General features: G+C 45.7%; 1 protein-coding gene across 6 annotated transcripts in view; it reads left to right on the top strand.

Annotated features, from left to right (window-relative positions):
* The window catches only part of LOC140427991 (zinc finger and BTB domain-containing protein 20-like), a 502,007-nt gene that overhangs the window by 127,736 nt on the left and 347,366 nt on the right, over positions 1-26,905 (top strand). Inside the window, exon 3 of one of the 6 annotated variants that reach the window (XM_072513924.1) lies at positions 14,113-14,443. The exons of the other annotated variants lie outside the window; for them this stretch is intronic. The gene's annotated coding sequence lies outside the window, so the exon portion shown is untranslated. The remainder of the gene's footprint in view (positions 1-14,112; positions 14,444-26,905) is intronic. 6 annotated transcript variants of the gene reach the window in all.

Below are 26,905 nucleotides of genomic sequence, written 5' to 3'. Positions count from 1 at the left end.
TCCCTCACTTCCCGTAGTAACCTTGGGTATATCCCGTCAGGCCCAGGGGACTTATCTATCTTGATGCTTTTCAAAATTTCCAGCACATCCTCCTTCTTAATATCAACCTGTTTGAGTCTATTAACCTGGTTCACACTGTTCTCATGAGCAATAAGGTCCGTCTCTCTAGTGAATACTGAAGCAAAATATTCACTTAGGGCCTCCCCCATCTCCACAGACTCTAGGCACAAGTTCCCTCCACTATCCCTGATTGGCCCTACTCTCACTCTGATGATCCTCTTATTTCTCACATAAGTATAGAATGCCTTGGGGTTTCCCCTAATCCTTCCCGCCTGGGCTTTCTCATGCCCCCTTCTAGCTCTGCTCAGTCCATTTTTGAGTTCCTTCCTGGCTACCTTGTAACCCTCTAGAGCCGAGTCAGATCCTTGTTTCCTCAATCTTGCGTAAGATTCCTTCTTCCTCTTGACTAGAAGCTCCACTTCTCTTGTCATCCAAGGCTCCTTCATCTTACCAGTCCTTCCTCATCTCAGTGGGACAAAACTATCCTACACTCGCATCAAGTACTCCTTAAACAACCCCACTGTTGCACATTTCCCCAAAAACAATTGTTCCCACTTTATGCTCCTCAGCTCCTGTCTAATCGCAGTATAATTTCCCCTCCCCCAATTAAATACCTACCCATGCTGTCTGTTCCTATCCCTCCCAATGACTATGGTGAAGGTCAAGGAGTTGTGGCCACTGTCGCCGGAATGCTCTCCCACCGAGACATCTGACACCTGGCCTGGTTTGTTGCCGAGTACTAAGTCCAACATGGCCTCCCCCTAGTCGGCCTATCTACATATTGAGTCAGGAATCCTTCCTGTACACACCTGACAAAATCTGCTCCATCCAACCCATTCGCACTCAGGAGGTTCCAGTCAATATTAGGGAAGTTGAAGTCACCCATGACAACAACTCTGTTACTTCTGCACTTTTCCAAGATCTGCCGCCCAATCTGTTCCTCTATCTCTCTGCTGCTATTGGGGGGTCTGTAGAAAACTCCCAATAAAGTGACTGCTCCTTTCTTGTTTCTGACTTCCACCCATTCTGACTCAGTAGACAAACCCTCCTCAACTAACTCCTTTTCAGCAGCTGTGGTGCACTCCCTTAATAACAGTGCCACTCCCCCTCCTCTTTTACCTCCCTCCCTATTCTTCTGAAAACATCTAAACCCCGGAACATCTAACAACCATTCCTGCCCCTGTGAAATCTATGTCTCTGTAATGGCCACAATATCGTAGTTCCAAGTACTGATCCATGCTCTAAGTTCATCTCCCTTATTCCTAGTGCTCCAAAAAGGTTAGGAGGGGTTATTGGGTTACGTGGCTAGGGTGGAAGTGAGGGCTTAAGTGGGTCGGTGCAGACTCGATGGGCCGAATGGCCGCCTCCTGCACTGTATGTTCTATGTTCTTAACATTTCTACTTAACTCTGGGTAGCCAAGTATCTTGACCATAACTGAAAGAACCAGCCAAGACATCCTCCTGGGTTGGGGATATGCATCAATAAATTGCCATGAAAATAAAGATCCTAAGAGTCCGATGCTGTCTTTCCCATTGCAGAGTACGGTTTGAGATAAGAGACCTAGTCTGCAGATGTACATTCAACAGGTCCATTTTTAGTGACCCCGAGTTTTGATAACAATGACCAGGCATTGAAAGCACCAAGTACCAGTCGTTACCTCCATGAATTCGACTATGACAACAGATAGTTAGTTATCCAGTCAGGTATTAATTGTGCACCGCTGAGGGAAAGAATCCGTGTCGTCTGGCATGTCGAAGAAGTGATCTTCACTACTGAGTGTGATGTGGAGGTGGCAGGGTGAATCAACCCGAAGTTTACTCCTTTCTTGTGTAGCATGTACTTGATGTTGCTCAATGCTGTTTGCTTCCTTGCCAGATTGGCACTCCTATCTCAGTAAATCCTAATTGAGTGGCCTTGATAAGTGACATCGAGGTACTCCTTTGCCCACCAAAGAACAAGCTCCTTTTCTTTGTAGTGATGGAACCATACCACAGCAATTTGAAGGGAGTCTGCTGGGTGAGGCTTCAGTCAGGGGGTACAGTGGGCTCTGTTTAGTCAGGCCCTGCCCTCCGTTCCCTCCAGTAGGCCAACAATGTGTAGATTTTGTTGTCTTGACCGGTTTTCCAAGTCATCGACATTGACCTGCAGTGACACACTCTCCTTAATCACCGCAGTCAACCTGGACTCCAGTGTACAGATTCTTACACTGTTGTCCGAGAGGACTGCCTTGATGTCAGTAAGGGTATTGGTGTGAGAATCAACAGCTAGACGGGTGGTGTCGAGAGAAGGACAAATTGGACTCAATGACTCTTGCAAAGAATTTTTCAGTTCCAGAGCTAAACTTCTTTTGGGTTTGTCAAGCTCAGTGACAAGAATCTCGCTCCCAGTTTCAGTCATCTAAGGTGTGGGGGAACTGGTCGCCATCTTAAATTCAGCTGTCTCGGCAGGCGCGTGCTTATCATGTGATTATTTGTTTTCCCTGTCTGTATGCTTTAAATTCTTGGGCATATTTGGATAAACTTTGTACCTGGGTGTTTAGGTTAGTTTTGCAGTGTCAAATTTAAAATATATATCAGCGAAGGGGCGGGGGTGGCAAGGGGGGGTGGGGGGGTGGCAAGGGGAGGGGGGAGGGTGGCGCAACATAACGTGTGCTTCCTTTACATCACTCAATCGGAATTCATTAAAGACTGTTTTAAGTTTGAATTGTTGCACCCATATTTAATGCTGCTTGAAACTCTGAAAATGGTAGTGTGACTTTAATCAAGTAAGGTCTGCTCTCAGTAATTATCTCAATTGCTGTTTTTAGTAAATATATGTTAATCCATTCATCCCATTGCCGTACTCGTTTGCAGAAAATACGGCCTGTGAACAATGGTGCTAAAACTGCGTTGTTGCTACTATTAACACATCTACATACTAGTGCATTGTAATAGACTCATACAATGGTCATATTTTGAGTGTAGACCCACGGCAGACTCCTTTAACATGTCCATTTTTAAAAATTGTAGCAACATACTAAATGAATATGTTGTATCTGTGAAAGTATCAGATACTTCGACCAGTGTATTAATCAAATGTTTTACCCAGGTGCCCTTATTTGCGAGATGAATAAAGGACAAAACAGGTTCAGTTTAACGCAAATTTATTCAGAATTCTCCCACTAAACAAAGTATGACTCGGACTCACAGCTGAGCTTTAGGTTTTACCTGCACTTAGTGAAGGAAACTGGCAGGCTACGATCACTCAATGTGCATGTCTTCTCTGGGCTTCGAAACCCAGGGTCCTTTCTTCTTGGGATGCTTATGCCTGAGGGGCTCCTAGGTTATTGGTGAGGGTCTGTTCTGATGTTCTTTTCTATATACTGGTATTCTAGCATTGAGTCATAAGTATATGTCCACAACTGGCCATTGTCCCATCCAAACCCCAACTCATATGTGGGAAGAATAGGATACTCTTCTTTATCAATGGTGGTTCAATCAAGACCCATTGTCCTCTGAACCCCCCCCCCCCCCCCCCCCCTGTCTGACCAGCCACCGGCTCAGTATGGGGTCTGATGGCTTCTTTTGTCTGTTCTTCATACTGCTGCAAAGTTGATCACCTGTGTCTGGAAGCTTGTTACAATCTCATAGCATGGTTTTGTTCTTTTGTGTAAACGGGAGTGCGTAATCACAAAGTCCGTATAGCGATAACGAGTTTGTGTTGATTTGAGTGCTCATGCTGACTGCCAGTATCAATTCCAGCCAGGGCCTCATGTGACAGTTCCTGCCCCTGGCCTATGTGCCTTGCCAGCATGATCACAAATATGAAGGCTGAACTTGAAAGGATGACCACAATTTATTGCGCACGACTTTTATTTAAAGGAACAAGCCATTAAATTTGAAGTTATCACTTTTAGCACGAATTTGGCATTGCCGACCACAGGAAAGCAATCGTGTGCATGAGCTCCATTCAAAGGGTGACGGAGATTTTCAAGCATGTTACAGGGCTGTAGGAACTAATTTTAAATGCGTAAAATAAAATAAAAACGTTTTAAAAATTTAGTACCCAATTATTCTTTTCTGATAAGGTGCAATTTAGGGTGCACATCTTTTTAGGTTGTGGGGGTGAGACCCACGCAGACACGGGGAAAACATGCAAACTCCACATGGACAATGACTGGAGCCCTTACGAACCACTGCGCCACCATGCTGCCTCTCAAATGAGTAGAATTGACAAAAGTTGAATACAAGTAGCAAAAATATAAGGCGGACCAGACAACACTGTGGTATTTGAGAGACTAGGGTGGTAGGGCATGAAAATTCTCAAAACTAACATTTGTAGTCTACACCATTTTCAGAATTCTCTCTTGTTTCACTTTGGAATCCCCAATAGAAAAAACAGGGTTTTTTCCAAAGCGCAAGGATCATCATGATTCACATGACAATATAATTCCTAAATCATATAGGAATAATATAATAACACAGCAATATTATTCCATCTTTAGAAAATGACTGAAAGCCAATCTGCACTTTTGTTTAAATATCTCAAATGCCCTGAGGACATTATCAGCCCCTGACTTCATCCTAAGATGGAGCTGCATGGTCATTGCCCCATTGGCAGCCATCTTGCATGATTCACTCAGTTTTTCTCTGTCTCTGGCACTAATTTGGGTTGATTTTTCTCAAACTAATACAGCATTTATTTTACCCAGACACTTTCTGTCACTAGTTATGCATTGTGATTCTCAGCAGTTCAAAATAATTCCCTGAATCTTTTGATATGGAAAGCGGCGAATGATCCAACTTAAATCACTGATGCGCCTTAGAATTATGAGGCATACATGTACATTGCTGGGATTTTTAAAAAAATTGTTTGTGGGATGTGGGCATCGCTGGCAATGCCAGCATTTCTTGCCATCCCTAACAAACAATGATAGTTTCCTGGTTATCACAATAGAGACGAGCTTTCAAGTCAAGATTTATTAATTAAATTAAAATTCCACCAATTGTCATAGTGGGATTTGAATTCAGATCGTTAGCTGGGCTTCTGGATTTTTAGTTCAATTACATTACCACTGCACCCCACTCTCCCATACCGTGCCAGGCCTGCTGCATGATTCCCAATGACAGTGGGATCAGATGGCCAGACCCACTGAGACCTGTTCTGTTTGCCTCCATACTTATCCTGATTTTTAACAGAAATTTACTTAGAGCTTTACCAAGCAGATATGAAGCCTTCTGAAGAGCAGTTTGAAGTAAGTCAGCTAACATGCCTAACTACTGCACCCAGCACCATGGCAACAGGAAAGCCTGCAACTGCTCACTCTTTCAGACCATGTTGACACCACTCACTCTCTTCTTCTGACTTGCCTTTTGGAATTCTTGGCTCCTGTCCTGTCTGGCCAATGTCGGGACAGTCATCATTGTCGGGGTGTGCATGGGGTGGGGATATAAATGTTGTTCAGGGTGAGGGGCTTTTAGAGTGAGCTGGGAGTGTTCAGAGTTGAGGGGGGTATCGTTGGGGCAGGGTGAGCACTGACTAGGGGAGGGAGGAGAGGATGCGGGCACTATTGGGGGTGTGAACACTATCTGGGGAGGTGAGCACTGTCGAAGGAAGGGAGGGAGGATGGGAGTGAGCACTGTCAGGTAGTGAGGGGGCTGAACTCTGTCGGGTGTGCAGTGGTGCAATCTGGGGTGACAGCTCCACTTCAAACAGTGTAAGGTACTGGACTGAAGACAGATTTTAAGGGCAGCACGGTAGCACATGTGGCTAGCGCTGGCTTAACAGCTCCAGGATCCCAGGTTCGATTCCCTGCTAGGTTACTGTCTGTGTGGAGTCCGCATGTTCTCCCCGTGTCTGCATGGGTTTCCTCCGGGTGCTCCGGTTGCCTCCCTCAGTCCGAAGACATGCAGGTTAGGTGGATTGATAAATTGCCCTTAGTGTCCAAAAAGATTAGGAGGGGTTATTGGGTTTTGGAAATAGGGTGGAAGTGAGGGCTTAAGTGGGTCAGTGCAGACCCGATGGGCCGAATGGCCTCCTTCTGCACTGTATGTTCTATGGACGTAGCTTCAGTTCATGAGAAAGTGACGGTAAGGCCTCATTGGAATGTGTTCATGCTGTTCTTCACAGATACACAGAGCCAAGATTGGAAGGTGCAAAAGGCTCCAGTGTAAAATGGGAAGTGGGCAGTTTAAATTACAATCAGCAACAGGTCAGACACCTACTCTTCCAATGACAAGAAGATCCAATGACAAGAAGATCCGGGCCATTCAGGATAGAGATCCTCAAAAGTATTTCTTCCAACTCTCCATGTGGTTGTGCTAGATTGTAGTGCCGTAGTGAGTGCCGTTGATACATACATATGCATGAACATACAATTCCTAAATCATATTGGATTAATATAACACACTCTTTCTAAGTTTCAGTTCATCGTAAGTCCTGCTGTCCATAACCCTATTGCCCATTATCTCTCCCCCCAGTTGACCTACATACTCCTGGTCCTTCAGTAACTCGGATGTTAAATTCTTAAGTAAAGCAAATGACTGTGGATGTTGGAACTCTGAAATAGGAACAGAAAATGCTGAAAATACCATCATCAACCTTCACATTTGTCCTGCTATCCCCCCCCAATCCCCTTCCCTGCCACTATATTTGCTAGAAGCCTGTCACATCCCGAACCTGCCAGACCCTGCTGTGTATTTCCTGAAGTTTACCTTTTTCTCTAAAATTCTTAGATGTTGTTTAAATCCCTCCATGATCTTTCCCTGTTACCCTTATACAGCATTACAATTTCCTGCCTTCCTGATGTCAACATCATTGTGCATCCCCACTCCCTCAATCTCACTAATGGCGACTGAGCCTTCAGATCACTTAGAACCTATGGTCTGAAATTCTTTCCCGAAAACAATCTGCTTCTCTATCTCACTCTTTTCCTTTTGAGACCTGTTTAAAACGGATCTTGTTGAAGAAGGTTTTGTTCACTTCATCATATTCTCCTTTGGTTCATTTATAAAAATTATTACACAATTGTGAAGCCCGTTGGGGGCATTTTTCTACAATAAAGACACTCTACGCTTAGTTTGCAAAATTATTGCCGAACACAAAATCTCTTAATAACTCATACTAAATTTAAAATTCTCCAGTGTCTGAGGCAGCAATTCTGCATTTCCAGAAAATATTAGATTAGGATAAGTGGTCGGCATAACATTGTGGGCCGAAGGGCCTGTAGTGTGCTGTACTGTTCTAGTTCTATGCACCAGTGATTGAATCATGCCCTTCATGTCTTCACAGTTAGGAGTAATCGTTGTCCAGCTTTGCTCTGCTTCTTAACAGCCCTGAGGAGGACTGTGACAAGCCACATAAAGATACGGGGGGCGATTCTCCGATATTGAGGCCAAGTGTTCGCGCCGTCGTGAACGCTGTCGACGGCACAAACAGGGCCCGGACACAACCTATTCTGGCCCCCACAGGGGGCCAGCACGGCGCTAGGGTGGTTCACACCGTTCCAGCGTCCTTACGCGGCACCAAATAGGCACCGCGCATGCGCAGTTGGGGCAGCCCAATCCTGCGCATGCACAGTTGGGCCGTGTCATCCTGCGCATGCGTGGGGAACGGCTTATGCACGCCGGCCCCTCACCAACACGAAGCCGGTGTTCTGGGGCCATGCGCGGAAGGAGATAGGCCCGGGGGGGGGGGGGAGAGGCTGGCCCACCGATCGGTGGGCCCCGATCGCGGGCCAGACCCCATCGGAGGACCCCGATGAACGAGCCCCCCTCCCCCTCCCCACAGGCTGCCCCACCAGCATTCCCTCAGAGTTCCCGCCGACAGCGACCAGGGGTGGACAGCGCCGGCGGGAACCTGTTGTGTCGTAGCGGCCGTGAATCGCCACTCGCTGGTTCTCCGAGCGGCCCCGTGCGAATCACGCGCCGCTGGTTTCCGGGGGGTGGGCGAATCGTGTGCGGGGGTCGGGGTGGCGTGGCGCAATTCGCGCGGCGCCCCGGCGATTCTCCCCCCCCCCCCCCCCCCGGCGTGGGGGGGGGGGGGGGTTTGGAGAATAGCGCCCTAGAAGTCCAATATCAGGCATCGAAGATATGTGACCAGGGACCGTAATTCACTTTGAGCGTTAGGAAGACTCCATAATGTGTTGCTGAATTTCTGTAGAGCTAGTTTGGGTGTATTATAACAAGGGAGCCTGCAACATCAGACAGGTTATTGACCTGAAAAGCTAACTCTGTTTCTCTCTCCACAGATACTGCCTGTCCTAATGAATATCTCCAGACTTTTCTACCTCTGACTCATTGTCTTTGCATTCATATTTACATAAGATTTTGGTAGTCTGTTCGGAATTTTCAAAGCACAATATTAATAATATCCAGCATCATTTCTGCAAGTACTTGCATTTACCTTTAATACATATCAGAATCTGAGCATTTTCAAAGTTAAGTCAATTGTCGGGTTTCTAAAACGAAAAATCTGTATATCCTGGCTATTAGTCTAAAAGTAGTTATTAATAACAAACTAATTTTACACACTTTTGGCATGTAACAGGAGCATAGTGTTCTTGCTTAATTTTTATCTACAGTACATGAAGTACTTAAAAAAATAAGCTACAATGACTCTACTGAATGTTAGGGTCAAAATACCCTGTAACAATTTAACCTGCCAGTAGATTTGTGAAATTCACAGTTGTGTGATTGGATGTTTAGATTTCTGTATCCAATTAAATGCTCAGAGCAACATAGTCCAGTTGTCCAAATATAAAAGGAAAGTTCTCCTCTGTCAGGCTAATATACAGGGGATAGTGTTCTTTGAAATGCTTAAACTTTCTGCATGATTTTCTTTTAATGAAACTTTTTGAAATTAATTGAAGCACCTTGTTTGCACTTGTCCAGCTCACCAATACCTGGGTGGGAATTAATTGAGTCCTCAGTCATCAACATTGCAGTAATCATTGTATCTGATGTGTACTCACAAAATGGTAAGAAGCTAAATTATGTTTTTTGATGCCAACTCTTATGGGTTAGAGGGAGAACCAAGTAATGTAGAGATTGTGACTGCTTAGGCCCTAATTACATACACTTTTATAAAAAATACTTTCATTTATCTAGCATCTTTCATGACCTTGGGACTCCCCAAAACACTTTAAAGCCAATCGCGTACCTTTAAAGGATTGGACCTGTTGTGATGTAGCAAATTAGTATGGCAGTAAGTTGGTGACTGCAAGTGACAGAGAATGAATAGTGTTAGTATGTAATGTGAAGAGAGTAAAGCAAGAGGTGAATGTGTTTTGAATGATTAAGAGACAGAAGGATGTGCTGGAGAAAAGGTAATACTAAATGATGGTAGCAGAAGGATTATGAGGTGCTGCTGAGAGAGATGGAGAGATGAAGAGGTGTATTTGCCCTTTCTTCTCTTGAGGCCATTAAACTTGCAGCATTGAACCCAGACCCTAGTTATAGTACTGACGGAACTGAGCATGTAAGCTACCTTCACACTGGCCTTGAGATTGCTTCTGCGAGACAACCCGGCTCCTCATTTCCATTCAGGTTCAAGTGGAAGGAATATCAGGAAAGGCGAGGGCCTGCTAGAAAATTTTCAAACAGTCTGGTCATCTGGTGCTTCCGCTGAGGAATTGCAAGCCTTGCCCAAATCACCAAAGAACTAAGCACAATTAAGGCCAGTTGCATTGTGTTGAGACAAGTGGATGAGCTTTCTACAAATAATTGGATCAAAGAGATCACAGCAACTCTTCTAGATTTAGTGTCAGTAGTTTCAGTCCTTTAAGAATTGATCATTTGAATCATCTAAGTAAGTTGCACTTGGGAACAGTGTGGAAGGTTTCAGCAGACTGTAAAAAGGAGGAAGGAGTCCTTTTTCGTTATTTCATGATCACAGGAATTCTATCCTAAACAAGCAGCTCAAATAGAAATTTAGAATTCGGACTTGCAATTCACTTGAATAATAACCACAAATTGTTGGCTCGGTATTATTAGCTTGAAGAACGTATCTGTCTCTTTTGATTTTATCCTTTTATGAAACGAGATTTAACTGCAGTGATTTGCACAGGGTGCTTTTATTTGGAATGGGTCATTTTTCAAATTGCACTGGCTTGCCTGCCTGAAATTCCTGGTAGAAATGTATGTAGAGCTAAACTGCATCTTGAATATTCCTTTGCATGATGTCCAAGAAGCTCCTCTTGTATGTCAGATAGCAGTGCTCGACACATTGTTATATTGTTGTGTACTCTGAAGTGCATTTCCTTTCATAATGGTAAATGTGGTATTATCATAACTATCAGAACTGCAAGGGTTAATGAAGTGTCGAGAATAGCCACTCGAGGGAGCTGCAGTTACAACTGTATAAGGCAATGATGCTAAGCCTTGGGAGCGAGTGTGTGCAGGAATTAGCTAGTGAGAGTCAGAAGGACAGATAGCGTAAGTGAGTGCAGAACATAGTTTAAACCAGTAGTGAGATTAGACCTAGATGAGTGTAGTTTAGATATTATTAATCAACTGGTATTCTTTAGGAGTATGTGTCGAATCCAAGTTAGTAGTGTTAATAAATTTATAGCTTTGTTTAAGTTAAAGCTATTTTGTGGTCTTTGTGAACACTACGCCAACCATCCTGAAGTAAGCAACATAAAGAACACCACAGTAAACACTGGTCGGTTCTTGAGATCAGAGATAAATATTTCTCATTTGGTGAGCTGTCATTTAGATTTTGATGTTGCTGCCTGATTTTGTCATCAATACCCAGATCACCAGCTTAGTGTCTAATAAAAGCACAGAGAACTTACACCAGAGAAATTAGCCATTCAGTCCAATCTGTAAGTGTTAACATTTTACCCTCCATGTGAGCTGGTACACAGCAGGTCAGTCAGCATCTGTAAAGTGAAAAGGGGTCTTAATATTTTGGGATTAAGGCTCTTCCTCAGGACTAAAATTGATAGAAATACATGTGTTATACCCTGAAAGCAGGCCATTGGGTCACTAGTTCATGTTGTCGTTTGCCAGAAACTGAACTGGATTAGACATATTAATACTGTGGCTACCAGGGCAGGTCTACGGCGAGTAGCTCCCCACCTGACCCCCAAAGCCTGTCCACCATCTACAAGACACAAGTCAGGAGTGTAATGGAATACCTCCACTTGTCTAGATGAGTGCAGCTCCAACAACACTCAAGAAGCTTGAAACCATCGAGGACAACGCAACCCACTTGATTGCTCCCCCATCCACAAACATTCAAACCCTCCACCATTGACGAACAGTGGCAGCTGATGGTCTGGGTATTGATGACAAAATCTGCAAGATGCACTGCAGTAACTCACCAAAGTTCCTTAGACAGCACCTTCCAAACCCACGACCACTACCATATAGGACAAGACCAACAGATACATGGAAACCCCACCACCTGGAGTTCTGCTCCAAGTCACTCACCACCCTGACTTGGAAATATATCGCTGTTCCTTCGCTGTCGCTGGGGCAACATCCTGGAACTCCCTCCCTAACAGCACAGAGGGTGTACCTACACCCCAAGGACTGCAGCGGTTCAAGAAGGCAACTCACCACCACCTTCTGAAGGGCAACTAGGGATGGGCAATATATGCTGGCCTAACCGCGATGCCATATCCTGTAAATGAATTTTTAAAAACTCCATGTGAGCATATAGTGCTAATCACATTTATGCACCTTGTTATCATATCCCTTAAGCCAGGCATTGTCAAACTCGGGTGCGCGACCCGCGCAGGTGTCCGGAGGGTCGCGGAGCCATCCGTTGCGGTGCTCCCGATCGCACAAATCCACGCACAACAGCCGCAGCAGCCGGCTTTTAATAATGCCGGTTACGAGCGGCCTTCAAAATGGCCAGGAACAGATTTTTTTAAAAATCGGCTGCACTGCGCATACGTGCCCGATCATTGGTGCGCATGCGCACCGAAGATCAGGCATGCATGCGCAGAGTGACCGCATTTTTAAAATATGGTCGCAGCCTTTTTTTTTCCAAGTTCGGGGGGCCAAAGGGACCATTGGGGACAAAGGGACTCAAAACCATTTTCTCCATTTTTGTCAGCAACAAACAAGGTAAGAGAAAATGGTGGGTCGGGCGGGTCGGCCGGCGTGGGTTGCGAAGGTCGGCCGGTGTGGGTCGTGAAGGCCGGCCAGCATGGGTCGCGAAGGTCGGCCGAGTTGGGTCCCGAAGGTTGGTCGGATGGTAAAAATGGGTCCCCGGAAAAAAAAGTTTGAAAAACACTGCCTTAAACACCTGTTTTTGTTCTTTCGTCCACCTTTCCAATCTAATTTTTAATGTTGAAATAATTTTTGTCGAGGCACCAACCTTGGAAATGATTCCAGATCCATTCACAATATAGATAGGTTTCTCCCTCTGTTCCAAATCGAATCCTCCGGCATTTAATCTTTTGTCTCATTCCTGCTACCAAAGCAATCTGTTTATATTTCCCTTGATCTATCTTTTCATAATTTTGAACACTTCTACCACATCACTCTGTAAACTGTTCAAATCCGGGTGCTCCGGTTTCCTCCCACAAGTCCTGAAAGACGTGCTGTTAGGTAATTTGGACATTCTGAATTCTCCTTCTGAACAGTTGCCAGAATGTGGCGACTAGGGGCTTTTCACAGTAACTTCATTGCAGTGTTAATGTAAGTCTACTTGTGACAATAAAGACTATTATTTATTAAAATGGAAATAATTCAAATTTTCCAAATGTTTCAAAATTACTTGTATTTCCTAATACGAGTAGTCCTTTGTAAACCATCCATATCGTTCTTCTTAAAGGAGCTCAACTTTGACCAATTTGGTTTTCAGACCACATTGAACCCTACCTTGAGGAAGGGCATCCTCTATTTGCCTGTGTTGCACAAGAGCCTTGTTCGTGTTGAACTCGTATGATGATATCTTTCTTCCTGTAGCCTTCATTGACTTGAACTTGATGAAGCAGAGCAGCTCCTACTCATTTCAACTTAATTCTGATTTAAAGTAAACTTTCCGGTGAAACATCATCAATCTTGTAATCCTGGACTGTTGACAGATTATTTCAATATGCCTCCACAAACTTTCACTGGGCTATTCAGGCGCTTTTGTTATTGGTTGCAGCATATAACTCAGGAATGAGTGCAAGTGACGTAAAAACAAAATGCTGGAAATACTCTGCAGGTTTGGCAGTATCTGCGGAGTGGAAACAGTTGACGTTTCCAGTCCGCTACAGATTTATTTCAGATTTACAGTATCCACAGTATTTTGTTTATATTTATAAAAGTGCAAGTAATGTGGTAAAGAACCTTACAATCTATTTTGTTGCGATATTTGCACATATTTGGCAGGTAAGGATTTTGTACATTTGACAGAAATTAATCTCCTCAAATTTTCTCTCCTGGCTGAATGCGAACAATTAGTTGGGGCTGGCAACCATCTAATTCCTTACCCAAGTATCTACTCATGTGAATCGAAATGCTGAATATTGGCAGGTTATTCAACCATTGGATGGAAAGCAGCAGAGCGAAGCTCAATGTTGGCCAACGTTTATATTATGCACTTTCTAGGAGGGGCCACTGATGAGTACTATGGCCAGATTTATTTTACCTAGGTAGGGTGTGCTAAAATCTATTGTAACACCTTGACTGCTGCCGGAATCTGCCAAGTGAGATTCGGAATTTGGAGACCTGCACAAAAGCATAAAGCATGGAACAAGAAAACACCGTTTAGCCCATTAAGCTTTATCCCTTCCAAAGACTATGTGCACAGTTTAATTTTCTCAATTTTTGTAGAACATTTTGCCTTGTATCTCAAATGTAAAAAGTGCATTGTAATTATGTAACCGTAACTTCTGGATGATACGTGTCCTCGGTATATGCCATTCTGGGTATACTATTCCTATTGTCTTATAACCTCAAAAGCAGTCATATTTCACTCTGTATTTTATCATCTCGCTTTCTTAATGTACTTTCATGTACTAAGCACATTCTCATTTATCCATTATTTTAAACGATGACTGACATGCCTTTAACTTTATTTGGATATCTTTCAAGAGGACAATTTCTTAATCTCATATCTCTTTTCAGGTTTGATGGATTTTTGCCCCGTCTACTAATTTTGTTTTCAAAGGCCACAATTGGCAAAATCCTGGTTCAATGAGGAATGTAGGAGGGCATGCCAGGAGCAGCACCTAAAAATGAGGTGCCAACCGAATGATGCTACAATGCAGAACTACATGCATTCTGGTCAGCAGAAGCAGCATATGATAAATGAAGTGACCCACAACTGATGGACTGGATCAAAACTCTGCATTCCCACCACATCCAGTCATGAATGGTGGGTGGTGGACAATTAGACATCTAACTGAAGGAGGAAACTCCACAAACTTCTCCATCCTCAATGGTAGCAGAACTGAAGGTACTTTACCCCATTACGTGCACTCATAAATAATGGCAAAATACTGCGGATGCTCGAAATCTGAAATAAAAACAGAAATTCCGTAGCGGACTGGAAACATCAACTCTGTTTCCCTCTGCACAGAGGCTGCCAAACCTGCTGGGTCTTTCCAGCATTTTCTGTTTTTATTTCACTTGCACTTATTCCTGAGTATCTGCTGCAACCAATAACAAACTCTCCTGAATAGCCCAGAGTGACAATTAGTGGAGGCGTATTAAAATAATCTGACAACAGTCCAGGATTGCAAGATTGATGATGTTTCACCAGAAATTTTAACTTTAAATCAATAAGTTGAAATGAGCAGGAGCTGCTCTGCTTCATCAAGTTAGTGAAGGATACAGGAAAAAAGATATCACGTGAATTCAACATGAACAAGGCTCTTGTGCAGCACAGGTATAAGAGGGTGCCTTTCCTCAAGGTAGGGTTCAATGTGGTCTGAAGACCAAATAGCTCAAAGATAGACTCATAAAGTAAGAACAATATTTATTTGTTATATTTAATATTTATTTGCTTTATAAATGATTACTGGTATGAGGAAATACAAGTAATTTTGAAAAATATGGAAAATCAGATCAGTGCAAAAGATAAGGCAGAAAAACTTGCAACCGTCTTCAGCCAGAGTGGATAATTGGTCTCGACCTCTTCCGGTCCTCGGCGACAGAGATGCCACTCTTCAGCCATTTCAGCTCACTCCAAGTGATATTAAGAAACAGCTGAAGGTACTGGACACAGCAAAGGCTATGGGCCCTGATGACATTGCAGCTGCAGTACCGAAGAGTTACACTCCAGAATTAACCACAAACCTAGGCAAGATGTTCCAGTATAACGACAAGACTAGCATCCACACGACAATGAAAAAAATTGCCCAAGTATCCCTTTCCACAAAATAAAGGATAAATCCAATTTGGCATATTATTGACCCAATCATTCTGCGCTCGGTTATGAGCAGAGGAAGATGTGGACAGTGCACCCCTCACCAAGCTGTTCAGTACATCTACAACACTGGCATGTACCCGAAAAAGTGAAAAATTGCCCAGATATGTCCTGTACACAAGAAGCAGGATAAATCAAACCTGGCCAATTACCGCCCTATCAGTCTACTCTCAATCATCAGTAATGTGATGGAAGGGGTCATCAACAGTGCTATCAAGCGGCATTTGCTTTGCAGTAACCTGCTCACTGAAGCCCAGTTTGGGTTCTGCCAGGGTCACCCAGCTCCTGACCACATGGACAAAAGAGCTCACTCCAGAAGTGAGGTGAGAGTGACTGTCCTTGACATTAAGGCAGCATTTGATCGTGTATGGCATCAAGGAACCTTAGCAAAACTGGAGTCAATGGGAATCAGGGGGGAAACTCTCCACTGGTTGAAGTCATACCTGGCACAAAGGAAGATGGCAGTGGTGGTTGGAGGTCAGCCATCTTGGTCCCTGAGCATCACTGCAAGAGTTCCTCAGGCTAGTGCCCTAGGCTCAACCATGTTCAGCTGCTTCATTAAACGATGTCCCTTCCATCATAAGGTCAGACGTGGCGATTGTTCTCAGATGATTGCACAACATTCAGCACCATTTGTGACTCCTCAACTACTGAAGCAGTCCACGTGTAAATGCAGCAAGACCTGGACAATATCCAGGCTTGGGTTGACAAGTAGCAAGCAACATTTGTGCCATGCGAGTGCCAGGTAATGACCATCACCAATAAGAGATAATCGAACAATCGCCCCTTGACAGTCAATGGCATTACCATCACTGAATCCACCACTATCTTAATCCTGGGGTTACCATTGACCAGAAACTGAACTGAACTAGCCCTATAAATACTGTGGCTACAAGAGCAGGTCAGAGGCTAGGAATGTGGCAGGTAACTCACCACCTGACTCCCCAAAGCCTGTCCACCTACACGGCACAACTCAGGAATGAGATGGAATACTCCCACTTGCCTGGATTGAGTGCAGCTCCAACAACACTCAAGAAGCTCAACACTATCCAGAAAAAAACAAGCAGCTTAATTGGGACCCCTTCCACAAGCATTCACTCCCTCCACTGCTGACACAAAGTCGCAGCAGCATGTACCATCTTCAGGAACTCACCAAGGTTTCTTAGGCAGCACTTTCCAAACTCACAACCACTGCCATCTAGAAGGACAAGGGCAGCAGATACGTGGAAACACCACAACCTGGAGGTTCCCCTTCAAGTCACTCTCACCGTCCTGCCTTGGAAATATATTGCCGTTCCTTCACTGTCGCTGGGTCAAAATGCTGAAACTCCCTCCCTAATATCACAGCAGGTGTACCTACACAATATGGACTGCAGCGGTTCAAGAAGGCAGCTCACCACCACCTTCTCATGGGCAATGAGGATGGGCAACAAATGCTGGCCTCAACAGCAAAGCCCACATCTCGTTAAAACAAAAAAATGAATGAATTTTTAAAAAACATTAAACCATGACATGCTGATCGATTGGTTTGGTTTTCGCCAGGGCAACTCAATTTCAGACCTCATTACGAGCTTTATAGAATCATAGAACTTACAGTGCAGAAGGAGACCATTCGGCCCAGCACGTCTGCACCGGCCCCTGGAAAGAGCACCTTATTTAAGCCCAGGCCTGCACCCTAACCCAGTAACCCCACCTATCCTTTATGACACTAAACTTCATCTAACCTGTACATCTTTGGACTGTGGGAGGAAACAGTAGCCCCGGGAGGAAACCCACGCAGACACGGGCAGACAGTGCAAACTCCACACGGTCACCTGAGACCGGAATTGAACCCGGGTCCCTGGAGCTTTGAGGCAGCAGTGCGAACCACTGTCAAACCGTGCCTCTTGGTTCAAACATGGTCAAAAGAGCTGAATCCAGAGGGTGAGGTGAGAGTGACTGTTGTTAAAATCAAGGCAGCATTTGACAGAGTGTGTCAAGAGTTTGATTAAGGAACCCTAGCTAAACTAAAGTCAGTGGGAACTGTTGGGGGTGAGGTGGGTAGGGAGGATAACTTAGCCACTGGTTGGAGTCAAAACTAGCACAAAAGAAGATGGTTGTAGCTGTTGGCGATAGCTCATCTGAGCCCCATAACATCGCTGCAGCGGTTCCTTGGGGTGTCAGGGATCCAATTGCTTCACCGATCACCTTTCCTCCATCATAAGATCTTAAATGAGGGTGTTTCCTGGTGGTTACACAGTGTTCAGTGCATTTATGGTTCCTCAGTTATTGAACCAGGACATGCCCACATGTAGTAAAACCCAGACAACATTCAGACTTGGACTGATCAGTGTTGAGTAGCATTCACACTACACCAGTACCAAGCAATGACCCTTTCCAACAAGGGTTAGTTTGATCCATCTCCCCTGGTTGGATGAGGAATGTAGGAGAGCATGCCAGGTGCTGCACCAGGCATATCAAAAAATAGATATGTGGATCAGTGAAGCTACAATACCATTGTCGCATGCCCCACCTGAAACACCCAGTAGGCTACCAATGGCCAGAAACTGATCTGGACCAGCCAAATAATTAACCTTTCTGCAAGAACAGATCAGAGGCTGGGAATTCTGTGGTGAATAGCTTGCTCCCTGAGTCCCCAAAACCTGCCCACCATCTACAAAGCACAAGTCAGGAGTGTGATGGTATATTCTCTACTTGTCTAGATGAGTGCAGCTTCAAAAACAGTGAAGAAGGTTAATGCCAAGCAGAATGAAGCACCCCAAGTGATCAGCATCCCATGCACCACCACAAACATACAGTCCCACCAGTGCACAGTGGCAGCAGAGTGTACCATTTACAATAGGATTTTTCAAAGTGAGGGTGGTGACCTGCGGGTAGGTCCTAGGTGCTGTTGGGATGGTCACTGAGTGATCGGCCGCAGCGTTCCTGCACTGGTCCCAATTGCAGGAGAAGCGGCCCAATGGCTGCTACCGGCATTTTTATTGACCATGGTGGCCATACCACCTTTTAAATAAGATGGAAAATAGGCTATATGCAGTCTTCCGGCCAGAAGCGACAACAGTGAGCAGGTCATGCGCCCTGCACATACACGTAACATCAAGCAACCTCTATGTACGTGCTTTTGGCGCAAAATCAGAGGAAAGCCTCTTCCATTTTCTAGCTGCTAGCAAGCAAGACAAGGGAACTATGAAGATGGATTGTTTTCTTACAAGTAAGAGACAGCCAAAGGTACAAATAGGCAGTGTACCTATTGGCCAGGATTCCACAACAGAATCTGCTGGAGGGCAGGACAGACAGTGCGAGTGTTAGCTCTGTACAGAGCTCCAGGGCTTCTGGTTTGGTTAACAGCCTGCAAAGAAGAAACTTAACTAGGGAACAAAACAGTATGAAGATGATTTCTTGAGGTATGATTTTGTCAATTGTGCCCATGCAAAAAATACATGCAAAGCCCATGTGTGTTATGCAAGGGAGTACTGGAAAATGAGAGGAGAAGTTTCAGATTTTGAATGAGAAGTGGTAGGTGCAAAATTCCTTTTTAAGGCTGAAATCCCAGAGTCAGTTGTTAACTTAGAGTTGACTCTAAATTAAAAGACTATGTTGCTGTACCTGACTTGTGATAGCACATTAAAAGTACGCAAAAAGCCCATGAGGTTGTCAGCATTCAGGAGTAGCAGTTCCCAGGAGGATAAAACAATCATTTGTTGCTATTGCCCTTCTCGACGTCCTACATTTGCAAAATTTGATTTTCCATTCTCACAAAGCTGAAGACATCACAAAGGAACTGGCTAAACTCTGCGGCTGGTATGCACATTGACCTCTCCTCCTGTGAACCTATTGAAGTGAGATCATGAGGAACACGTAGGCTCCCCTTTTAAAGGTAAGCGAATGTGGCATGTGCCACAAAGATTGGTCGGCATGGTCCCGAAGGTCTGCCAGTTAGTAAAAATGGGTCCCAGGGAAACATCATTGATCTACAATGTGCACAGTGGCAACTCACTTCAGCAGCATCTTCCAAAGCCGTGAACTCCACCATCTAGAACAACACGGGACAGCAGGATGTGGGACCACCACCACCTTTGTTTCCTTCAAAGTTACACACCATCCTTTCATAGAACAACGTTACCATTCCTTCACTGTAGCTGGGTGAACTACCTGGAACTCTCATCTGAACAGCACTATGGGTATATCTACACCGTGTGGTTTGTAGCTGTTCAAGAAGGTGGGCTCTCCATCACCTTCTCAAAGTAGATAGGAATGAGTAACAAATGCTGCCCTTGTTAGCAATGCCCACATCTCGTGAACAAAGGAAACAAACAATTTTGCATTTATGTTCACAGAGCTTTCGCTATTTCAGAAACCTCTTATCATATATTTTCTGAATCATCTTTTCTGTATTGTAAGAAGACTTCACTGTGATTGTTTACAGAATTTAGTGGTGTTATTCCTGGAGACTTATTTGTCAACACTCAAGGTTCCCAATTTGGCTTAATGGCAACACATCTAACTCTGAATAAAGTGTATTGGTTTAAATCTGGATCAGCATTCTTGTGCAGTATTTGAGACCTAAATCCAAATTGCATATTGCAAAGCTGGAGGATGTAAACAATCCCATGACACAATGTAAAATAAAAATAAGACTAGTTCTGCCAATTGCCATATTTATTCCATAACCATCATCATTACTAAAAGAACCAAATTATATGGTAATTTATCCAGTTTGATTAAAAACTCAAATATGCGCGGCACAATGGCACAGTGGTTAGCACTGCTGCCTCACAGCACCAGGGACCCGGGTTCAATTCCAGCCTTGGGTCACTGTGTGGAGTTTGTACATTCTTCCCGTGTTTGCGCGGGTTTCCTTATGTTGCTCTGGTTTCCATCCGCAGTCCAAAGTTGTGTGCGTTGGTGGATTGACCATGATAAATTGCCCCTTCGTGTCCAGGGATGTGCAGGATCGCGGATAGGGCAGGGTGGACAGGTAATTGGACATGGCAGTTCTCTGTCGAAGGGGTGGTGCAGACCCGATGGGCCAAATGGCCTCCTTCTGCATTGTAGGGATTCTAGATCAAACTAACTCAGCAGATCTGACAGCATCATGTGGAGAGAGAAACTAGAGTTAATGTTTCGAGTCCATTGGAGTGGGTGCAAAGGCAATTCACCAGGTTGTTGCCTGAGATATGGAGCATTTGAGCGATGAAGAAAGGCTGGATAGGCTCAGGTTGTTTTCTTTAGAGCAGACAAGGCTGAGGGGGGGACCTGATTGAGATGTATAAGATTGTGAGGGCTATGGACAGGATGGATAGGAAGCAGCTGTTTCAGTTAGTTGAAGGGTCAATAACGAGGAGGCATAATTTTTTATGAATACATTTTGAGTACCCAATTAATTTTTTCCAATTAAGGGGCAATTAAGAGTGGCCAATCCACCTATCCTGCACATGTTTGGGATGCGGGGGCGAAACTCACGCAAACACAGGGAGAATGTGCAAACTCCACACCAACAGTGACCCAGAGCCGGGATCGAACATGGGACCTTGGTGCCGTGAGGCAGCAATGCTAACCACTGCACCTCCATGCTGCCTAAGGAGGCATAATTTTAAGGTGAGGGAAGGAGGTTCAGAGGGGATTTGAGGAAAATATTTTTCACACAGAGGGTAGTGGGATTCTGGAATGCACTGTCTGGGTGGGTAGTAGAGGGGGAAACCTCACAACCTTTAAAAAAGTATGTGGATGAGCACTTGAAGTGTCATAACATTCAAGGCTATGAGCCAAGTGCTAGAAAGTGGGATTAGTGTGGATTTGGTGTAGTCAGAGCAGACTATGGGCCGAAGTGCCTCCTCTGTACTGTATGACTATGACTCCGATATGACCCTTCTTCAGAACTGGAGAGGTTTCATGCATTTTGTCAGGTGGAACAAAATGGATCGTCGGGATTAGTAAGAGCGCGAGAGAGATTAAATAACAACGATGTCATGGAACAGTGGTAATGGTAGTAGTAAAAAAAACAAAGCTGTCCAGAGAAGGTATTAATAGCAAGATAAAGGTCAGCACCGTCTGGATGCAAGAATAAGATGTAGACTGGCACTTAGGGGCGGGAGGGCTGGTGATGGGGGTGGGGAGGACGATGTTAGTTCATGGTCTGAAATTGTTGGAGACTGTGTTCAATCCAGAAGGCTGTAAATTGCTTAAGCATAAGATGATCCAGCTTTTTTTGTGCTTCACTGGAACATTGCAGTGGCTGAGGGTAGAATTATCAGCAAGACAGCAAATTGAATTGAAGTAGCAACCTTCTGGAAGATCATGCTTACAGCCTGAGAAAAGGTTGTCTGCAAAGCGTTCACCCAGTTTGTGTTTGATCTCCCTATTTCAGAAGTACGAAGTCTTACAACGCCAGGTTAAAGTCCAACAGGTTTGTTTCGATGTCACTAGCTTTCGGAGCGCTGCTCCTTCCTCAGGTGAATGAAGAGGTCTGTTCCAGAAACACATATATAGACAAATTCAAAGATGCCAAACAATGCTTGGAATGCGAGCATTAGCAGGTGATTAACTCTTTACAGATCCAGAGATGGGGTAACCCCAGGTTAAAGAGGTGTGAATTGTACCAAGCCAGGGCAGTTGGTAGGATTTCGCAGGCCAGATGGTGGGGGATGAATGTAATGCGACATGAATCCCAGGTCCTGGTTGAGGCCGCACTCATGTGTGCGGAACTTGGCTATAAGTTTCTGCTCGGCGATTCTGCGTTGTCGCGGGTCCTGAAGGCCGCCTTGGAGAACGCTTACCCGGAGATCAGAGGCTGAATGCCCTTGACTGCTGAAGTGTTCCCCGACTGGAAGGGAACATTCCTGCCTGGTGATTGTTGCGCGATGTCCGTTCATTCGTTGTCGCAGCGTCTGCATGGTCTCGCCAATGTACCATGCTTCGGGACATCCTTTCCTGCAGCGTATGAGGTAGACAACGTTGGCCGAGTCGCACGAGTATGTACCGCGTACCTGGTGGGTGGTGTTCTCACGTGTAATAGTGGTATCCATGTCGATGATCTGGCACGTCTTGCAGAGATTGCCATGACAGGGTTGTGTGGTGTTGAGGTCAATGTTCTGAAGACTGGGTAGTTTGCTGCAAACAATGGTTCGTTTGAGGTTGCGCGGTTGTTTGAAGGCAAGTAGTGGGGGTGTGGGGATGACCTTGGAAAGATGTTCATCGTCATCAATGACGTGTTGAAGGCTGTGAAGAAGATGACGTAGTTTCTCCGCTCCGGGGAAGTACTGGACGACGAAGGGTATTCTGTTGGATGTGTCCCATGTTTGTCTTCTGAGGAGGTCGGTCCGGTTTTTTGCTGTGGCGCGTTGGAACTGTCGATCGATGAGTCGAGTGCCATATCCCGTTCGTACGAGGGCATCTTTCAACGTCTGTAGATGTCTGTTACGCTCCTCCTCGTCTGAGCAGATCCTGTGTATACGGAGCGCTTGTCCATAGGGGATGGCTTCTTTAATGTGTTTAGGGTGGAAGCTGGAGAAGTGGAGCATCATGAGGTTATCCGTGGGTTTGCGGTAAAGCGAAGTGCTGAGGTGACCGTCCTTGATGGAGACGAGTGTGTCCAAGAATGCAACTGATTTTGGGGAGTAGTCCATGGTGAGTCTGATGGTTGGATGGAACTTATTAATGTCATCGTGTAGTCGTTTCAGTGATTCTTCGCCGTGGGTCCAAAGGAAAAAAATGTCATCGATGTATCTGGTGTATAACATCGGTTGAAGGTCCTGTGCAGTGAGTAGGTCCTGTTCAAACTTGTGCATGAAGATGTTGGGGTATTGGGGTGCGAATTTGGTCCCCATGGCTGTTCCGTGCGTCTGGATGAAGAACTTGTTGTCGAAGAGATCTGCGGTGCGGCAACCGAAGAGGAAAGAGTCGAATTGGACCCCTCCGGAAGGCCGCTGCCTTAGACTCGACATGTACGCACGGAACAGCCATGGGGACCAAATTCGCACCCCAATACCCCTACATCTTCATGCACAAGTTTGAACAGGACCTACTCACCGCACAGGACCTTCAACCGATGTTATACACCAGATACATCGATGACATTTTTTTCCTTTGGCCCCACGGCGAAGAATCACTGAAACGACTACACGATGACATTAATAAGTTCCATCCAACCATCAGACTCACCATGGACTACTCTCCAAAATCAGTTGCATTCTTGGACACACTCGTCTCCATCAAGAACAGTCACCTCAGCACTTCGCTTTACCGCAAACCCACGGATAACCTCATGATGCTCCACTTCTCCAGCCTCCACCCTAAACACATTAAAGAAGCCATCCCCTATGGACAAGCGCTCCGTATACACAGGATCTGCTCAGACGAGGAGGAGCGTAACAGACATCTACAGACGTTGAAAGATGCCCTCGTACGAACGGGATATGGCACTCGACTCATCGATCGACAGTTCCAACGCGCCACAGTGAAAAACCGGACCGACCTCCTCAGAAGACAAACATGGGACACATCCGACAGAATACCCTTCGTCGTCCAGTACTTCCCCGGAGCAGAGAAACTACGTCATCTTCTTCACAGCCTTCAACACGTCATTGATGACGATGAACATCTTGCCAAGGTCATCCCCACACCCCCACTACTTGCCTTCAAACAACCGCGCAACCTCAAACGAACCATTGTTTGCAGCAAACTACCCAGTCTTCAGAACAGTGACCTCGACACCACACAACCCTGTCATGGCAATCTCTGCAAGATGTGCCAGATCATCGACATGGATACCACTATTACACGTGAGAACACCACCCACCAGGTACACGGTACATACTCGTGCGACTCGGCCAGCGTTGTCTACCTCATACGCTGCAGGAAAGGATGTCCCGAAGCATGGTACATTGGCGAGACCATGCAGACGCTGCGACAACGAATGAACGGACATCGCGCAACAATCACCAGGCAGGAATGTTCCCTTCCAGTCGGAGAACACTTCAGCAGTCAAGGGCATTCAGCCTCTCATCTCCGGTTAAGCGTTCTCCAAGGCGGCCTTCAGGACCCGCGACAACACAGAATCGCCGAGCAGAAACTTATAGCCAAGTTCCGCACACATGAGTGCGGCCTCAACCGGGACCTGGGATTCATGTCGCATTACATTCATCCCCCACCATCTGGCCTGCGAAATCCTACCAACTGTCCTGGCTTGGTACAATTCACACCTCTTTAACCTGGGGTTACCCCATCTCTGGATCTGTAAAGATTTAATCACCTGCTAATGCTCGCATTCCAAGCATTGTTTGGCATCTTTGAATTTGTCTATATATGTGTTTCTGGAACAGACCTCTTCATTCACCTGAGGAAGGAGCAGCGCTCCGAAAGCTAGTGACATCGAAACAAACCTGTTGGACTTTAACCTGGTGTTGTAAGACTTCGTACTGTGCTCACCCCAGTCCAACGCCGGCATCTCCACATCATATTTTAGAAGTGACCACATTGAAATTGAAAGAAGTATATGTAAAATGCTGCTTCACGTGGTAGGAGGAGGCCTTGGACAGTGAGGTGAGAGGAGGCAAAGGGGCAGGTATTAAACCCTCTATGGTTGCATGGTAAGATTCGATGGAAAGGGTATGAAGTGTTAAGTGTTAATGTCTCTTTTGGTCTGTGGAGTGGGGTGGGGGAGGACTTGCCAAAAGAAGTGAGTACAGAGACAAAGGTGATGGAGGAAGAGCTCATAGGTGAGGGTGTAAGGGGATAAACTGAATTATTTGCTGAGCACAGGTTGTTCAGTGTCAGAGTGGGGAAGGTAGGGATTAGAAGAAGGGATGGGGTCAGAGGGAAGGGAAGGAGAGGAAAGATCTGAAGGGGTGTCAGCACCCATAAATTGTTGGAGCTTGAGTTCCTTAACACCTGAAAGGAAGAGAAAATGTTTCTGAATTTCATAGAATCCCTACATTTGGCCGATCGAGTCTGCACCGACACTCCGAAAGAGCACTCTATCCATGCCCTATCCCCGTAATCCCAACTAATCTTTGGACATTGAGGGGCAATTTTTAGCATGGCCAATCCACCTAACCTGCACCTAACCTTTGGACTATGGGAGGAAACTGGAGCACCCGGAGGAAACCCATGCAAAAACAAGAGAATGTGCAAACTCCACACAGCCATTCAATGTCAGAATCAAACAGGGGTCCCTGGCACTGAGGCAGCAGTGTTAACCATTGTGTCACCATGTTGGCCCGACAAAGAATTAAATGAAACTGGTGAGTAGTGATATTAACTCCTACTATGCTAAGATTGAGGAAGAGTGTGGTGGGGTGGGGTGTGGAGGAAGGATTGTTTGGGGGGTGGGGGGGTGCCGTGCAGGATCGCTATGCGTAGCTAAGGGAAATGGAAATGTCCAATGTTTGCTATTAAAACATGTTACACCTGATACATGTGCAGCCTCTGTCATGTTAATCTTTGCAGCAGGCCTGCCTGCTTTCCCACCCCGTGCTGCTTACCGCTCCCCCCAGGAACCGTGGTCCAAGATCAAACGTCCCTGATGCAGACATTGCTCAGAGGATGGGTGTGAGCGTGCTCAGCAGAAAGACAGGGGTCAGACTTTGGCATAAACTGAGGAACATCAGAGCTTAACTCGCAGTGAGTGCCTTGTTGACAGTGCTTTACAGGCCCATCACTCTGGAGTGATGTTACACAGACCCTGGGAGGGTGGAATAGGGTAGTTGGGGCAAGGAAGAAGGACGGGAATTGGGGGGGGGGGGGGGAGGGGGGGGAGAGGAGGGTAGTGGGGGGGGGGGGTAAACAGTGGAATGAGGGGGAGGGGTTTGCTGATAGACAAAGCCTCGTCTTATGATAATTGGGTGAGGATGAGGGCCTCTCTGATCCTGCGGGCAAGCCAGACCCTCCCCATTGCCTGTCCTCCATTCATCCCGAGGATCCTCCCCGGGCTCATCCTCTATCCCCTTATGTCCACCGCCCCCTCGGATGAGGCCACATGTTCCTCCTCCTCCAATATGTCGCCCACTGCTGTGCCAGGTTGTGGAGGGCACAGCAGACCACCACAAAGCAGGAGCCCTTTTGGGAGATGTACTGTGAATCAGCAGAGCAGTCAAGGCATTTTGAGCAGTCCAATGCACCACACAAAGACAGCATGGGTGGCAACTTGGACCTTATTATATTGGGTCTCCGCTTTGGACTCTGCCTCTGCGCTGGCATCGATAGCCAGGACCTTAGCGATTACCCCATATTCCCCAAGTGCCAACCTGTCATCCTGGGGCGGTCCTCAAAGATGCTGGGGATCTCGGAGTGTCCCAGGGTGTAGCTGTTATGCACACTCCCTGGGAAAAGTGCAAACGTGTTCATGATCCGGAGGTGCATGATGTGGATGTGATGGTCGCACACGAGTATAACATTCTGGGAGTGGAACCCCTTCCTATTAATGAAGGGCAGTTTCCCATGCCGCGGTGCACGCAAGGTGACATGTGTGCCATCAATTACCCCCTGTATCTG

This window comes from Scyliorhinus torazame, chromosome 8 (genome assembly GCF_047496885.1).
Source record: "Scyliorhinus torazame isolate Kashiwa2021f chromosome 8, sScyTor2.1, whole genome shotgun sequence".
In the NCBI taxonomy this organism is placed as follows: Eukaryota; Metazoa; Chordata; class Chondrichthyes; order Carcharhiniformes; family Scyliorhinidae; genus Scyliorhinus; species Scyliorhinus torazame.
This window is presented reverse-complemented; position numbering and strand designations above follow the sequence as displayed.